Source organism: Pteropus medius, unplaced genomic scaffold, assembly GCF_902729225.1.
Source record: "Pteropus medius unplaced genomic scaffold, Ma_sr-lr_union100, whole genome shotgun sequence".
NCBI classification, from domain to species: domain Eukaryota; kingdom Metazoa; phylum Chordata; class Mammalia; order Chiroptera; family Pteropodidae; genus Pteropus; species Pteropus medius.
This window is the reverse complement of record NW_024352786.1, coordinates 1,101,379-1,107,358: the sequence shown is the minus strand read 5'-3', so window position 1 is coordinate 1,107,358 and position 5,980 is coordinate 1,101,379. Positions and strand designations below refer to the sequence as shown.

The 5,980-nt window shown below is 32.4% G+C and overlaps 1 pseudogene; it reads right to left on the bottom strand.

The window, feature by feature from the left end:
• Window positions 1–741: 741 nt before the first annotated feature.
• Window positions 742–5,727, bottom strand: LOC120591164 (cytochrome c oxidase subunit 7B, mitochondrial-like; annotated as a pseudogene).
• Between the last annotated feature and the right edge of the window lie 253 nt (window positions 5,728–5,980).

Sequence of the window (5,980 nt, the reverse complement as noted above, 5' to 3'; positions counted from 1 at the left end):
ATACTTTTTTAAGCAATGTATATTTTTATTTTTTTACATTCAATCTGACAACTTATGACTTCTAATTCGAATGCTTAGTCCATTTACATTTAATGTAATTACTGCTATATTTGTGTTTACATCCAAAATTTTCCTATTTGTTTCCCATTTTTTCTACTTGTTCTGTATTCTTTTTTCTCTCATTTCTTATCTTTTAGTTAAGTGATTTTTTATTGTTTCACTTTTCCCTCCTATGTATTATTTCTTTGCTACCCCAGACACTACAACTTTCATATTTGAATCATTAGAGTCCAGTACAAATTAATTTTATTTATTATCATACGATGCAAGAATCTCACAGTGTTCTGTGATATTTTTATCATGTTTTAATTTTATGTATAATTTAAACTCCACAATACATTTGTATTGTATTAATAGTCATTTATTTGTATTTACTCACAAATTTACTTGTTTTTATTTTTATTTTGCATCTTATTCCATTTTACATCTCTTTGTTTCTGTCTGAGGTCATTCCCTTATGCCCATATAACTCTCTATATATTTCTTTTAGCATAGGTCTGCCAATAATGATCTCCTAGATTTAGCTGGTATGAGATGGCTTTATTTGCATTTTTTAAAGGTTTTAAATATACTTTATTTCTTTAATCATGCCATATTTTAATGGGTACACAGTACCTTCACTTGGCATCATTTATAAGTTGGTTTTGAAACAGTTCAGTATGACACCAGCTGGGATGATTACTAATCTCTCCATTCCTTTGAGGTGACTCTCCCCCAACAGGGAACAGGTTCCATTCTTTTCCAATTTGTATTACTATATATGTCCATGTAGCAACACAGAAAGTGGCTCCACCAGCTCAAACAGCATTGCCATATTTGTCATGGAAATCAGGTGTCTGTTTCTGGTGGATCTGTCTTGCCATTGTTTGCTCAATGCTTTGAACTCAGAGACGACTTAAGATATGTGGGGCCAAGGGAAACACTGGGAAGCTGAAGACAGAGCTGTGGCAACTGCAGCTGCTGGTTTGTTGGAACTTAGTGTCAAATACCCTTGTAAAGAACCCTCTATTTGTCTTTGTGTTTGAAGGATATTTTTCTTGGGTATGGAATTCTAGGTTGACAGTTATTTATTTATTTATTTATAGGCATTTTGAAGATATCATTCTATTATCATCTGATTTCTGCATTTTCTGTGGAGAAGTCAGCCTTTAGTCCTGTTGATGATTTTGATAGCTCTTTGTTTAATTACTGTTCTTAAGATTTTTCTATTTGTCTCAGCTGAAAGTAATTTTATTTTGATTGCTTTTGATAAATATTTCTCTGTATTTGTTAAGCTTGGAACTCAGAACTTCTTAAGATTGTGGCTTAATGTCTTTCATCACTTCTGGAAAATTTTCAATATCATTTCTTCAAATGTTACTACTGCTGTGTTCTTTTATTACTCTTCTTCTGAGATTCAAGTTACAGATATGTTAGACCTTTCACCATGTTCTATGTATCTCTTATCCTCATTTATTTGTTTGTTATCAGTTTTTCTGTTTCATTGTGAATATTCTTTTTACCGATATAACTTCCAACTTACTAATCTTCTCTTTGGTTTTGTTTAATATGCTATTAAAATCATCTATTGCAATTTTTATTTCCATATTTGTTTCCTAATTTTTTAAATTTGCATTTGATTTTATAGACTCAATTTTTGCTGAAAACGTCTAACATAGCAATTACAATTATTTCAAAGTTTGTTTGACAAAACAAGTATCTTTATAACCTATAGATCTGTTTTAGCTATCTGTTTTCCTTTTTTTTTTTTGATCAATTGGTCCTGTGTTCTGGTATGAATGGCAATATTTTATTGACTGCCAGATGTTGTATATAAATAATTGGAAAGATTCTGAATGATGTTTTCTCTCAGAGAGTATAATTTTGCTTTTGATAAGTATTTTGGTAAAAGGCATATTATATAATCCAGTCTGAGATTAAACTGATGAAATATGAATTTCATTCTATAAGGTTTTATTTATTTCCAGTTCACATTTACTTCTGTTGCATGGTCTTTATGGGGCCCCAATAGGAAGTTTATGATGTTTACTAGTTCTATTTCATATTGATAGACCTTGAACTTTGTATTTCTCCAGTATTTATGAGAGTGCCAATCACCCTGTTTAGAGTCTCTATTTCTTTATGTTTTGTTTTTGAGGTTCTTGGCTCCAGTCATTTTATGAATGGCAAATGCATCTAGGGGAAAGCAATGAGAGTACTTGACTTCCCCTTGAGGCATTTCCTTTTCTCTGGGACCTTGATCACTTCAAGCCTTGGCTGCCTGGTACTCTCTCATGCTTTCAAATTATTTTATTTTATTTTATTTTATTTTTATTTTAAATCTAGCTTTGCTTCTTATTTTTGATATGAATTTGGTTTGATGCTGTCCAATCTCTATAATTGGAAATAAAGTCTTCAGAACTCATCATTTTCTCTTTCATCCTTTACATCAATTTAGTTGCCAAGCTCTGAAACTCTACATATCTCTAAAATCTGTACCTTTCTCTCCATTCTGTATGCCATACCTTTTATTTCAGTCCCTAATTTTCTATCATTTAAATTATTACCAGGGGACAATTAGTAAATATCTCTGCCTCAACTTATTTTGTATTCACCTTAAACATTACTTCCAAGGTGAGCCATAACTTCTCTCATTAAAAGTATCTTGGGATTTATATCACCTATAAAAATAAAAATCTATGTTCTATATAAGGGGCATAGACATTGTAGTAGAGAGATGCTATATAAAATTAAAAGTTATAAGATTTTATTTATAGACAAAGAATAAAAAACTGAATAAAATAATTGCGCAGAGCAGGATATAAACCAGTATTTCTCAGATTGGTTCAGGCTTTCAGGTCTACCAGAGTGCCTTATAGAAATGTATAGCTAATGATGACTGAGTGAAAACTCAGGGGTGAAAATCTCTCCTTAGTCTCTCTCAATGTTTGTTTTCAATATTGTGTGTAACCCTACTCTCAACCCTTGACTCATAAATATGCTGGGTCCTGGCTGATTAATTTGTTATCTATAAATAACAGATACAAAAGATACTATCATTCGATTCTCAGTGTTTACCCTGAGACTAAGCGAATTGAACGACAATTTTTCAAGGATAGCATTCCTCAACAGGTCCAGATTTCAAGATTGTCTGTCTTCGTATTGATTGTTCCCTAATACACTCTACTCTCTGCTTTGCCAAAATACCTGCCTTTCTTTAATTTTTTTCATACATTCACATATATTGTGGCTTCTGTCTCCATTTTTTCCTCTGGAAAATCTCTAATTACCATTTATCAATCAGCTCAAATGCTGCTTCTTCTAAGAAGAGTCCTAAACCATCTTTGTCTTACATTAAAAATTAGATCCTTCCTTTCCTTTGTTTCATAATACTTTGAATATTACCTCTACTGTGACATTCATCTCTTAGTGATTTTTTTTTTATTTGTCTTCCTAACAAGAATGTGAGCTTTTATGTTTGTTTGTTTTTGTTTAAAATAAATAGAATTTTGAAAGAATAAGCTTGACTTTGGAGGAGAGAGTTTACAAGCTCATAGTTGAAGAAAATAATTGTGGAGATGAAACCTAAATTCTTCACAAAACCAAGATTAATTAAGGATAAAATCACTGAGGCACACATAGTTTGAGAAAAATCAGTTAACAATAAGCCCATAAGAAAAATATGCCAAATGTTTAAATACATAATTTATCTTAAATTTTGACTGGCAAGCCATTACAATTATACTCTGTAAATATTTAAAAATTAGAGGGTACTATGTCTACTTCACACTGCTCCTAAACTCTATGAAAGCTTCACACTGTGCAGGCAAGGCTCAATTGCCATGGGGTTATAGGTGGACACTTAATCCCTAGGGATTTGAAGGAGTGAGTTTTGCTCAGTCAATGAAAGATCATTGGCAGAATTTCTGGGACATATTTTTATTACATAAAAAAGTAGTTTCAGAGATATGTAATTGTGGATTTTCATTACAGAATCTGCAGGTCAAATTGTATTTTACCAGAAGGTGTTGTGAGAAGTTTTTAAACTCAAGCAAATGAAAAAGATTGCTTTTAACTGCTAATGAAGTTTGCAGTGGCTTCTTTTGGGCACCTGAAATCAGAGCAGTTGGCTGTTTTGCATCCTATTGAATCTCTGTATGTTCAAGAAAGTTGGAGTATGTATGTTAGATTGATTAGAATACACCCACACTCTAAAGGTGACTTTCTGTATGAAAGTAATTGCTGAGTTCACAGCATTTTTTGTTGATCCCACAGCTGACATAATAAAAGGGAAAACTTAACAAATGTAGATTATTTTGAGAAACTTTGACATATAGATGGTTATATATTCTGCAAATATTTATTCAGGCATGACACAATTTAAAATAGATTATGTTTGACATTAGCTATTTATAATGTTATTTTTATATGTATAGTAATATAAACAATTATTGTTTGGCTAGATCAGTAGTCAAAAACCTCTTGAATTCATTATATTACTGAAAAATTACACATCTATAATGAAGACGAGTACATAAAATATAATGAACACACTAGGAATTAAACAAATCTCAAGTAATACAAAATTTTATTCATTTTATTAAAAACAGATTCTGGAGGAAATAAAATAGTAACAAACGCAAAGCTTTGTGGAAATTTGTTAAGAAATTTCCAGAACTGTAAAAGAAATTTATATTTTAAAGTATCAATTTTTTTTCTTGTTTCCCATTTTATGTGAAAATTATTGGAGTTTTCTCTTGGTGGAAATCCAGCTGTGCTTCATGTTTACCAATCAAGGTTGGGTTGATATTTGGCTATCTGATGGGAAATAAATAAAAAGAAAGAAGAAAAGTAAAAATTTCAAAAGTAAGTAGCGTGGAAAATAGATATACTTTTCAGAAATAGATTAGTTAAGTGTTAGTGAAAGATAGGATGTAAAGATAGGTCTAGGAGCCCAGAATGTGTAAAATCTTACCAGGAAAGGAGGCAGATTAGGAAGTGCTGTTCATGTGAACATTATTTGCTTATAACCAGAAACTACATGGCCATCTACAGAATGTTCTCTTTATTCTCAAAAAGATTATCTATGTTGTGGTCAGCTCCTGTCCAATTGTGTTTTTAAATATAGTGTCCCTACCTTCTCTGCTCAGGTACTTGATAATAAATGTCTCTATTGATGTTGCTTGTATTTTTTTTTCTCCTTCATTGACATTTCAAGATTTTTTATTTACTTGTCATCAAAGAACATCTTTTAAACTACTTCCCCATTCTAGGAATGTTTTTAAATAAAAAGTACAAAATCTCAATCCCTCCAAGTAAATAGCTTGAATTAGGTTACTCTCCAAAGAAAAACAAAATCAGGAAATTAAACTTCTTTCCAGCTTCTACAGCTGATCTTCTCAATGTCATATCAACTGTTGCTGGTTGGGACATACCCATAGAGACAGGGGTAGAGGTAGATAGGTAAGAGTATATATGGTCATGGGGCTGGAGCTAAGAGACAGCACCAAGCATTATGAAACAGGAGTGAAAATTATTTAATGGCTAGGATTATGTGTTTGGTTTGGGACACTGTCAGAGATTTCTCATCCCTAAAACACACAGTAGTACTACATCAAGGATTTGTCCAACCACTCTGCAGCCGATTCCAAGAATCCCATCTCTCACACTTACTACCTGCTTACCCATGGTCTCGAATCTTAATTAGAATTCTTTTTCTGCTGCAGCTGTCTGGGGTAGGGTGGAAAATAGATTGTGGATGATGTGGTTCCTCCCAGACACACATTTTCATATAAAAGGAAGTAAGGGAAGATGCTGGCACAGTGATCCATTTCTCCTTGCCTGCCAGCAACTGTGGTAGGCAGCAAGCTCAATGTTCACGCCATCTTGATGGTGAGAATCTCCCGGTAGTCATACAAGTGCTGCATAAAATTCTTCTATA